We start from the raw sequence: 11,810 nt of genomic DNA, 5'->3' as shown, positions 1-11,810 counted from the left end.
AAAAAGTTTTCAGAACTAAAAATGATAAGTGATCATGGTGTCCCACTTATGTCTATCAACGCAGTGGCCTAAGTACACACACGCCGAGTGAATGGCGGGACCACATTCAAAAGATACGGTACGTCTTTGTATGAAATTTTATGTTTTTATTTTTATAAACATCTAAGAGTGTTGACACACGAGGATTTGTTTTCATATTGTGGAGAATAATCTGTTCTGTCTATATAGTCCAATAAATCATGCCAGAATGCTATAATTTGACATTTAATTGCGTGCATAGGTATTTGAAAATATGTACCGCGTATGGATATAGATAAAACGGAGCAAATGAACGCGTTCAAAAGGTTAAACTCTTCCCGTAGAAGAATGTTGCTTCCCTGAAGACTCGATCTTGAACAAAATTGCTTCCTGGAAGAATTGATAAAAGTTTGTAAATCTTGAAAATTTGTATTAGCTTGAGTTATCTTGACGTGAAGAACCGAAGAGTGATGAAGGCGACTGACTTCTTGAGGCAAGTGATCAGAAAGGTATGCTATGCTTGACAAAATGGATTACTGAACAAAAAAAACTCGAATAAAAATAACAATTGAAATGATAAACTGTAATGAAGACTAACAAAATTTGAAAAAAAAAATTGTAAAACAAGTCTAGCTAAAAGACTAAGTCGAAAGTGAAAGCTGAGCGCCCAACATAAATTAAATTTGAAGCTAAAAAAAACCACTATAAAATGAAAATAATAAAGTCTAAACCCAATTTGAAGTTACTGCCCTTTGCGAGCAGAGATGAAAAATTATTAAAATTATCCCAGAAACAAACCTAATTTCATAATGAAATAAAAGTGGCCGGCTCAAACAGAACCGTATATTGATGACACAAATGGACAAAAATACAGCTAAATCCAAATGAAATTGATGCGACTTGTCTTGAGCTCAGAGAGAAGCCACACCAATTGCATGTGAAAACGCGTAGTATTTGTTAAAAAAATGTAAAAAATAACTCATTTACATACTTAATAAAAGAACAATTAATCATTTTAATAATAATTCAAGCCAAGGAAATAATGAGCAACTATAAAAGTAAAAACCTCCATGAAAGGATGCAAATTTGAAATATTAATAATATGTTTATGTGAATCTCAATTAACATATGCGAGTGAAAACTCACAAAATAAATATTAAATAAATAAATTAATTATTATGACATAACATTTTTAAAAATTATTTGTAATGTGTATTAATCAATCACTAAATAAAAGAAAACACCATGCCAATGGTTTCATAAAACCAGAGAAAAATAGAACGTTATGAGCATCTGAGGCTATCGCGGAAAAACTGCATGAAGTGTATTCTCAATTATAGATTTTATAATAGTAAACCAACACCAAGGTAAACTAAGGTACTATTTATGTTAACGAACAACCATGCCCATAGTTAAAATGTCACTAGGACAAACTCGGTACAGAACTGATAAACCGAAATACAGCTCCGTATATGCCATAATTGAAATACAGTATGTCCCTCTAGAAAGAACAAACCGTACCTCCAAAACAAGTCGCTACCACGGACTTAGTTCATTAAAGAACAAATAGTATAATCTCGTAAAGTATGATCAGCTTATTAAAAGATCCCTCGAACAGAAAAATAGCACAAACACAGTGGCCAACTGAGATTGTGAACTTCACTGCCATAGGATAACGCGTGAAACTGATACAATGGATTCAAATCGTGAGATTACAAAATAGTCAAATCCCATATGATAGCACTTGAATACTAAAAAAAAAAGGATTCAATGCGTGAGATTAAACAAAACGTCAATCCCCCGCGTTGAATCGGAATGGACAAATTACTCCCCAAAACACATACTACACATGTAAACAAAGACAAAACAAAACATATACAAAAATACACTCAATGTGAAGACACAAAAATACTAGTCATGTCCTCACAATGAGAGAACACCAAGAAAAATTGCAAACCTGAGGGTTAGGCAAGCAATTAACAAAGGTATAACAAGAGAAAAGGGATTAATTCTCAAACAAAAAAAAATATAACGATTACAACAGAAGAAAAATAGGTCATCAGTTAAAAAACCCGAGATCAGTTAGCTTCTTCTAACTTGATTATATCCTTAACATGAAAAGTTCCCACGGGTTTCCCTGTCATATCCGCTAATTGATAAGCAACCGGCGATATTTTGCAAATTATTTTACTACGTATAAATTTGGGGGCTAATTTTGCAGAAAAGTATCTACCAGCGTCAGACAAAGCAAAGGACCTTCTCCAGACTATGTCCCCAACCTCATATTGAACGTCCCTACGACGCAGATTATATTGAACCTTATTACGTTCGTATGATTGTCTTAAAGACGTGCGAACTTGGGAGAAAATGTCATTTAATTCATGTAAATCAGATTCCCACGAATCACGTTTTGAGAATCTAATGTCTTCCGCGTTGAAGTCTACACCTTTGTAGTCATTTCCAGAAATTACAATCTCTCTACCAAAATTAAGGAAGAACGGTGTATAGCCTGTGACTTCATGAACAGACGTGTTTATAGCCAGTTCAATTTCCGGTAGATGGCACGCCCAGGATCTGTGATCAGATCTTACAAAAGAACCCAGGGCTGCTACCAACACCTTGTTTACACGCTCAACAGGATTGTTCTGCGGGTGATATCTGCAATTATAAAACAAGTGACGGATATGAAATTTATTGGCCAGCGCTTTCATGTCATGCGATATATATTGTGGGCCATTATCCAAAACAATCGTATCTGGAACACCGAATTTATCAAAGATATCATTTTCCAATATTTCCAATACCACTCCCCGTTGCTTTCCTAAGTGGAAATAGTCTCGTATACTTTGTAAAGAAATCAGAAACCACTAGAAGGTAAGTATAACCTTTTTTGTAAGAATTCGGGTAAGGACCTAATAGATCTGTCGCAATCATTTGCCAAGGCCTTTGCACAAGTTTCGGGTTACCCATCAGACCAGGAGGCAGTAAGTTAGAACTGTTATAACCTAAACAAGTATGACATTTACTTACAAATGACTTCACATCAGCTGCCATTTTTGGCCAGTAATATTTAAGTTTAATCCTATTAATCGTTTTCATGATGCCAAAATGTGCACAAGAAGGCGGAACGTGATTTTGAATAATGACGTTTTTCCTACACTCTTTTGGGAGAACTTCCTTCCAGTCATAAGACCTGTGTAGAGCCTCCATGCTCTGAATGTGTTTGAAGACGACACCATTGCAAACTTTAAACGCTGGAAATTTTTCCGGATTTTCTAGCCAAAATTTTCTCCTTCAAACTTAAATACCAACGGTCGGAAGTGGAAAAGGACTGATCAATCAAGTCAACATGTAAGGGGTCACGAGACGTGCGTCCGGAACAATGCTGTCTTTACCGCTCCTATGTATTATTTCAAAGTTAAACTGCTGTAGTCTAACCGCCCACCGCGCTAATCTACCCGACGGAGACTTTAAGTTAGTAAGCCGTTTTAGACTATAGTGATCAGTGATAACCTTTACAGGAATAGGCGATCCTTCAATATAACCCCTAAATTTCTCTAGTGCAAAGATCATAGCATTTAACTCCTTCTTGGTTGTGGAGTGATTTTTCTCCTGTACAGATAGTGATCTGGAAATAAAGAAAATAAGGTGTTCTATTCCATTAACGTCAGATTGAGAAAGGACCGCCCCCAAACCGGTGTTTGATGCATCGCAACTAATTGTAAAGGGTTTACTAAAGTCGGGACAAGCAAGAACAGGAGCCTTGACCAGAATATTCTTTAATTTAGTAAAAGCAGCATCAGCCTGTTCATTCCATACAAAATTTTTACCAGCAAACTCCTTTTTGGTTAAATTATGCAAAGGTGCTGCAATTAAAGAAAAATTTAAAATGAATCTTTTGTACCAAGAAAGTATACCGATAAAGCTTCGCAAGCTCTTTTGCGTCGTTGGAATGGGGAAGTCAACAATTGCTTTTACTTTTTCCGGATCAGTTCTAAAACCATCCTTATCAATCACGAAACCTAGGTATTTAAGGGAATCACGACAAAAGACTGACTTATTTACGTTAATTGTTAAACCCGCAGCTTGTAAATTTTGTTTAACCCGTCTTAAAAGATCAATGTGTTTTTCAAAGGTAGAGCTAATGATTATTATGTCATCTAGATAACAAAAGACCTTCCCATCGAACTCCGGACCCAAAACCTTGTCCATTAGCCTCATCATCCGAGAACTCGCACCATGAAGACCAAAAAGCATTGTTACAAAGTGGAAGAAGCCTCGTTTAGGGATAGTAAATGCGGTTTTCTCTTTAGAATCTTCCTCTAACGGGATTTGAAAAAAAGCATCGTTTAGGTCTAAAGTTGACAGATAACGTGCTCCTCCGAGACTATTAAGGATATCAGATATCAATGGTAGGCTATAAGAATCCCGCCGCGAGACCGCGTTGAGTTTTCTATTATCCAAGCAAAGTCTAAAAGAACCATTTTTCTTGAGCACTAAAACAATAGGATTATTCCACGAGCTATTGCTGGGTTCTACTACTCCCAGATTTTACAGTCTGTCAAGTTCTCTGTGAGCTTCCGGCAATAAATGAGGAGATATCGGATAAACACGTTGCTTAATAGGCTGACAATCACCCGTGTCAATGACGTGTTTTTCAAGAGACGTTCTACCCAAACGATTTCCAGAAAAGGCTTCAAATTTATGTATAACGTTCTTTAAGATTGATTGTTGAGATGAATCTGAATTCTCAAAGCTATCTAGTCCTCTTACCTCGGACACGCAACTTTTGTCAGAGTCATTAGTCATTAATTTAGTTAACTTGGGACAAATGTTAAAGACTTTCCAAAAGTCGCAACCGAGGATGATGTTAGATTTTATATCTGGCATAACTACAAAATTAAAATTTTTCTTAACGTTACCAAGAACTACAGGAACCGCAATTTTGTGAACGCACTCTACAGTATGACCCGTAGCAGAAGTGAGGGAAAATTTATTTTTAAGATCAGAAAGATTTAAACCTAGTTTTAAAAATTGACGATGAAAATTATTATCAATAATTGAGATATGCGAACCAGAGTCAAGAAGGCCAGAAAAATTGGAACCCAGAACCTGGAAAATGATGTGTGGACGGCCATCCCTTTGATCTGCACTCACCACCTTCGAAGTCCAAAGGTTCTCGAAGAAAACTCTGGTTTCTGACAGCACAGCAACCCGATGCCTAGCGGTGATGTCAGCGAACGGTGTCGACTTGCCGCTCGCAGACAGGACCCCCAGGACATCTAGTTTTTTGAATGCCGGCAGTTGCATGAAGGCGCCTTCACACCAGGACGGCCACAGCGGAAACATCTCACCTCCCTAGAACTCATATTTGACGGGCTACGTTTATTGAACTCAAAAGATTGACGATAATTCCTGAAATTGGGATTATTCAAGTTATTCTGAAACGCAGAACGATCAAATCTGACATTGTTGAAATTCTGAGACATTCTGTTATTCCCTCTGCTAAATGCATTGTTTGAAGAGGAATTAGAAACATTATTATTATTAAAAGTATTTGCATTTGGCGGGGAAGGTCTGGAATCAGACCGACTGTCTGCTAGTTCAATCATTTTACCAAATCTTTTAAGACAATTAATGTCCGAGATGACAGACAGTGATAATTTCTGAATGTATCTCGGTAACATATTACATTGCAATATTTCAAGAATTTCGTCATCTGGTAACTTTGACGACAATTGATTGTTTAAAATCAAAACACGAGTAATGAAAGAACCCAGGTTCTCTTTTTGATGCTGGTACATGGCTCTGATCTGAGCAACTAAACGTCTTTCATGGTCCAGTAACTCAAATTCTTCCTATAGAGCAATAACAATATCCGTCCATGAATTAAATGAAGAACGGTTGACTCTAAACCAGTTCAATTTAATCAATTCAATTCAATTATCAATTTGGTAGGCGGGAATGGGTACCGCCGCCCTGGGAACCATTTATTGGATGACCAACACCTCTGCCACAGGTCACCCCAAGTGGTTCGCTACGTTTGGTGACTTAGCAGGGGTGCCCGGGTTCATGGGTTAAGGTTTGCCCAGGTCTTGGTGGCGGGTGCGTCGGCCCACCTTCTGCGTGGCGGGCCGGTTGGGAGATGCTGGTTGAGGGAGACCCTTTACAACCGGTTACCGCTGTCCGGGCCGCTCGATAGTACAGGGGCCCGACCCTCAGGCTCACGACTAAGGGTGGGCTGCCCCATCAGCGAGTGAAAAAACCCTGCCACTGCTGTTGTGCCGGTTCGTGACCGGAGGGGACCCAGCAGCAGCGTTTGGGGCGCATTGGATGCCCTCTCCAGCTGGACTCTCCCAGCCTATCGCCTAGCACCGCAGTGAGTGGGCTGGAACCAAACGCTCATCACTCCTGGACAGCCTGAACCCCATATTCCTACCCACCCCTCTTACCTTTCATTCCAGACCTTCCTTTCACGTGATACCCTTAAAAAAAAAAAAAAAATTAAAATCATGAATATACATAAAAACATACATTACATCAGTACAGCGGCGAGTAGCAGGCGTCCCCGGTGCGGGCCAAAACTGTTGGTAAATTTTGCCAACATTCGCGGTCTGCACACTAATTTAAATTCAGTTCATCACCATCTCTTGTCCCAACGTCCCAACCTTCTTTTCCTATCCGAAACTCAGATAGCCGAGCCGCCAGACTCCTCCTATCTGGACTGCCCGGGCTTTGGCCTCGCAAGCAAGTTCCGTCTCAAAGGAGGAGTCTGCCTCTATAGTCGAGCTGACGTCAACTGTGTACGACTATTGAGTCTGGAAAACTCCAGATTCGACGTAATGTGGGTGCGCGTCAATCTTGCCAGTACGGCAAGATTCTACGCTTGTCTATACCGCTCACCGAACCATAGCGAATCAGACACTTCCGAGCTCTTCAAACATTTGAGAGATACTATTGATGATCTCTTGCCCCGCTACCCTTCGGCCGAGTTTATTGTTCTGGGGGACTTCAATGTTCATAACGAACCATGGTTGAAGTTCTCTGGCCCAACGGACTCGGCTGGCCGACAGGCGGAATCCTTTGCCATTTGCTACGGATTAGAGCAACTGGTTCAGGAGCCTACAAGGGTTCCTGATGTCCAGACTCACCGTTCCAATCTGTTAGACCTATTCCTAACTACTGTGCCACACGGTTATAAGATTGACGTCACAGCGCCTCTGGGATCATCTGATGACTGCCTAGTGACGACATCAATCCCCGTTAGCCTCAGACCAACCAATGAGAGGCTGAGGAGAAAAGTGTGGCACTATAGGTCAGCAGATTGGTTCGGTATGCGGGCCCATTTCAACGCTTTTCCGTGGTCAGCTAATTGTTTTCGGACTTCGGACCCTTCAAGATGTGCCCAGGAGATTGGTGAAGTCATCAAATCGGCGATGGATGCCTTCATACAACCGACTACTAAAGAAACTGGTGTGGGCTCAAAGCCGTGGTTCAGTCGACAATGCTCCGAAGCAGTTCGACGAAAAAACGCGGCTTACCGAGCCTACAACACATCTCGAACGCCCGAAAGCAGATCAGCATACAACAAATCGGCAAAGGAATGCAGGAGAATCATTAATAGGTCAAAATTCGAACACGACCTGCAGATCAGCAAAAAGCTGGCTGCCTGCCCGCATGGCAGCAGAGCATTCTGGTCCCTTGCGGGCTCAATAGGTCGGAATTTTTGCAAACCCAGTTTGCCACCACTTACCAGACCTGACGGCTCACTAGCAAACACCGCCACCGAAAAGGCTAACTTATTAGGAAAAATGTTTGCGGAAAACTCAACCCTCGATGACGGAGGTGCTGTTCCGCCGTCGGTTCCTCACTGCGGCTTCTATATGAAAAAGCTGAGGATCCGGCATCGGGATGTACTCCACGTTATACGGGGGCTCGATGTTAACAAAGCTAGTGGACCTGATGGAATACCTGCCCTGGTATTGCAGAGGTGTGCTGCAGAAATAGTTTCAGTTTTGACAAAGCTCTTCAAAATGTCCCTGAAGTGTGGCACTGTGCCCTCTGGTTGGAAAAAAGCGGTCATTCACCCTATTCTCAAGAAAGGTGACCGCTCCAACCCGGCCAACTACCGCCCCATAGCGAGCACATCAGTTCTGTCCAAAGTGATGGAACGTGTGATCAACGACAAACTGCTCACATACCTCGAGAAGAACAAAATTATCAACGACCGTCAATACGGATTCCGGCGGAACCGCTCGTGCGGTGATCTTCTCGCGTATGTGTCGCATGTTTGGGGGCGGTGCCTGGAACGTCACGGTGAGACCCAAACGGTCGCACTTGACATATCCAAGGCCTTTGACCGAGTCTGGCACCGAGGACTTGTCAACAAATTGCCTTCTTACGGACTTCCCGCATCCCTGTGTACGTGGATTGCTGACTTTTTAAGGGATAGGTCAATTCAGGCGGTTGCTGACGGTTTCACCTCTTTCTCGCACTCTATAAATGCTGGCGTCCCACAGGGATCGGTTCTGTCTCCGACTTTGTTTTTGTTGCACATCAATGACCTTTTGACATGTGCACCGATACATTGTTACGCGGATGACAGTACAGTTCATGATAGCTTTTTGTTTGACAGGCCCCCAATGGGCGCACAAACTCCAACGGCTCGGAGGGCTTTGAAGCAGAGAATGGACGGTTATCTCGAGAGTATTTCCTCCTGGGGTAAAAATAATCTCGTCGAATTTAATATTTCAAAGACCCAATCCTGTCTGATTACGTCTAAAATGGATCTAAATGATAATCTAGTCTCCTTCAACGGAAGCAATCTTCCGAACAGGCCTTCCATTGATATGCTTGGTGTAACTATAAGTGACCAGCTCAGGTATGGGGGCTCCATCGAAGCCAGAGTAAAGCTGGCCTCTCAGAAGCTGGGCGTACTGTACAGGGCCCGCAGATACTTTAATAATACACAACTGCTGACCCTGTACAAATCGCAAGTGCGCCCTACTGTTGAATTTGGCAGCCATCTCTGGTCCGGAGCCCCTAAATACCTGAAAAAAACCCTTGACTCTGTTCAAAAACGGGCGGTCCGTTTGATAGATTCCCCAATCTTAACAAACGGACTGCAATCTTTAGAGCACAGGCGTCAGGTAGGTATGCTGTCCTTGTTCTATGGTATTACAATGGAAGATGCTCTGAGGAACTAGCGTCATTGATCCCTTCGGCACCGGTGCGTAGTCGGGATACACGCCAAACGCGTGCCCAACATTTGTACACGGTTGACATTTGTCACACAAGAACGGGTCGCTTCTACGATTCGTTCTTGAGTTCAACAGCTCGGCTGTGGAACGAACTGCCGGCCTCTGTGTTTCCTCCCTCCTACAACATGGGACTCTTCAAGACCCATGTTCACTCCTTCCTCTCCACAAAAAGACCCTCCACACAGCATCCCCAAAGATGACATAGGCCCTGAGGAAAATTATTTTCCTCAGGGCCTCCTGTGTGGAGTTAATATAAAAAAAAAAAGTCTAGAGCATGACCTGTAAATAGTTCCACAGCAGACGAAAAAAGAGAAGCTGTACTTACGTTTTTTTATTTTTTTTTTTATAGTGAATACCTCACAAGAGTCCCAACTGCTCCCGTCTGGAGCCAGTGAGACTATGGGGGATATATTCCCCAATTGGGGGATGTTGTGAGGCTGAAGGTAAGTGGGGAAGGGAAAGAGGAAGGTGGGGAAGTACCTGGCTATTCAGATCTAGTCACTAAACACGGCTAAAGCTATTTGGAGCAACGTTTCAATTTTGAATGGTGGTCTTACACCAGAGCGATACTGGTAGTATCTTCCACTCTGGAACGTGCCGCAAATATACTATTTATTATTTTAATTAATTAATTGTGAAATAACACAAATTAATCAAATAAAATTTATTTGCGCCCGCCGGGTTCCAACCCGCGACCTTCGGAATGGCAGTCCAATGCGTTACCACTGGACTATGCCGGCCGTTTACGTTCCGAGATAGAGACAAATCGTTGACTCGTTCAATGAAATTATGTACGTTCCCAGTTCCGTCGAAAGATAAGTTCCATTTGTAAACCGGAACCGTGTCAGACGCGACCGCCGAATTTGCTGAAGTAGTGCCATCCTCTGGTTTAGACATTTTGATTAACGCACGACTTCTTGTTAAAATGGTCGAATCCGTCATAACTAACTAACAGGGTAGGTAGAAAAAAATCATTAGAATATACAAGCATACAACAACAACAATCGCCGCAAAACCCAAAAGAAATAACATAAAACAAGTGTGACGTCAGCGTACTAACAAACACGATAATTTATAAGACGAAAACGTCATGAGTTGGGCTGGATAACAAAACTGCGTAAAATGATAATCAAGAAAACTCGGTGACACGATGTAAAATCGTACAACACCCGAACATCTAACATGCAACACGAAAGGTCTTTTCAAAGGGATTATACTAGAAAAATTTATTAAAAAAAAATCAAACATCTCAATACAAGATTTAAAACAAGGAAGGAAAAATATTGCATCACTATTTAGTCAAAATTAGGTTCATCCACAAGGGCGCCATTTGTAACACTTCTTGCCAATTGATGGGTGATGAAAAAATTATTATAATTAATTCATGATGAATCCTAAGATTGTGACGTTAATTGATAATACCGTTACCATAATCAAGTCATTTCAACCACGCGCACTGACAATAAATGTATGTAGGTAGCAATGACATATGAGGACGTTCTAAATAAAAGAAGGTTTTAATTATAAACAGAAGCTAATTTATTGAAATAACAATTGTTAAATATTTGATCAATAAAACAAACATGAGACTCTAATAAAATCTTATCTTCGGGCGTGTCAAAAATGCACGTATGATAAACTCCATCTTGATTAAATATGACTAATGAGCCGGTAACATTATTAATTAAAAACTCTAAGTATCTTGTAAAGAAATGTCTGAGTGGGCGCCAGCATAGTATTTAAAAACTATGCAAGAAGTTAAAACAGTAATCCCTATCGGAATGTTAAGTTAAATATTTTAAAATAAAAGTTAAAAGAAAAAGACCTTTCGTGAATTGCAATATAGACCCTCATGTTCAGCGTCGCACGAAACACACCGCATCTCCCGAGTCCAGCAACCAACTGAACCAGTCGAAGTACGCTTAGCACCGTGAACTCGAAACAAGAGTGCCAACAGAGGGAAATTATCCAACTGATTATTTCTAATCGGGTAGGAACTCGCCGCCCAGGAGTAATAACTGCTACAACTTCAAAGGGAGATTTTCCGTTTACTTTGCTTTTTCCAGTCCTATTAAGTACAAAAACTGCAGTACTTACAGCTTCTGCCCATAGTTTTTTTGGTAAACTTTTTGCATGTAGCATTGTCCTTGCAGCCTCCACTTGAGTCCTATTTTCTCTTTCAGCCTTTCCATTTTGCTCTGGAGTATATGGAACAGTCGTTCGATGGGTTATACCACGCTTTGAGAACATTTCTTTCACTTTTTTGTTTATAAATTCCAGTCCATTGTCACTTCGAAAGATTTTAACCTTATTTCCAGTTATATTTTCAGTTTTATTTAGAAAGTCTTCAATACAATTCTTGATGTCGTATTTATTTTTAACAAAATAAACATATCTAAAATTTGAGTAGTCATCTTTAAACAGAAAAAAGTACTTCGACCCTCCTAATGACATTTCTTCCATTGGGCCACTCGTATCCGCGTGAATTACTTCACATGTCTTCTTGCTGGTGTAATTCCTTTTTGGAAATGG

This window comes from Hesperophylax consimilis, chromosome 17 (genome assembly GCF_061612785.1).
Source record: "Hesperophylax consimilis isolate HC1 chromosome 17, BYU_Hcon_1.0, whole genome shotgun sequence".
NCBI classification, from domain to species: domain Eukaryota; kingdom Metazoa; phylum Arthropoda; class Insecta; order Trichoptera; family Limnephilidae; genus Hesperophylax; species Hesperophylax consimilis.
Note: the sequence above shows the minus strand (reverse complement) of the source record.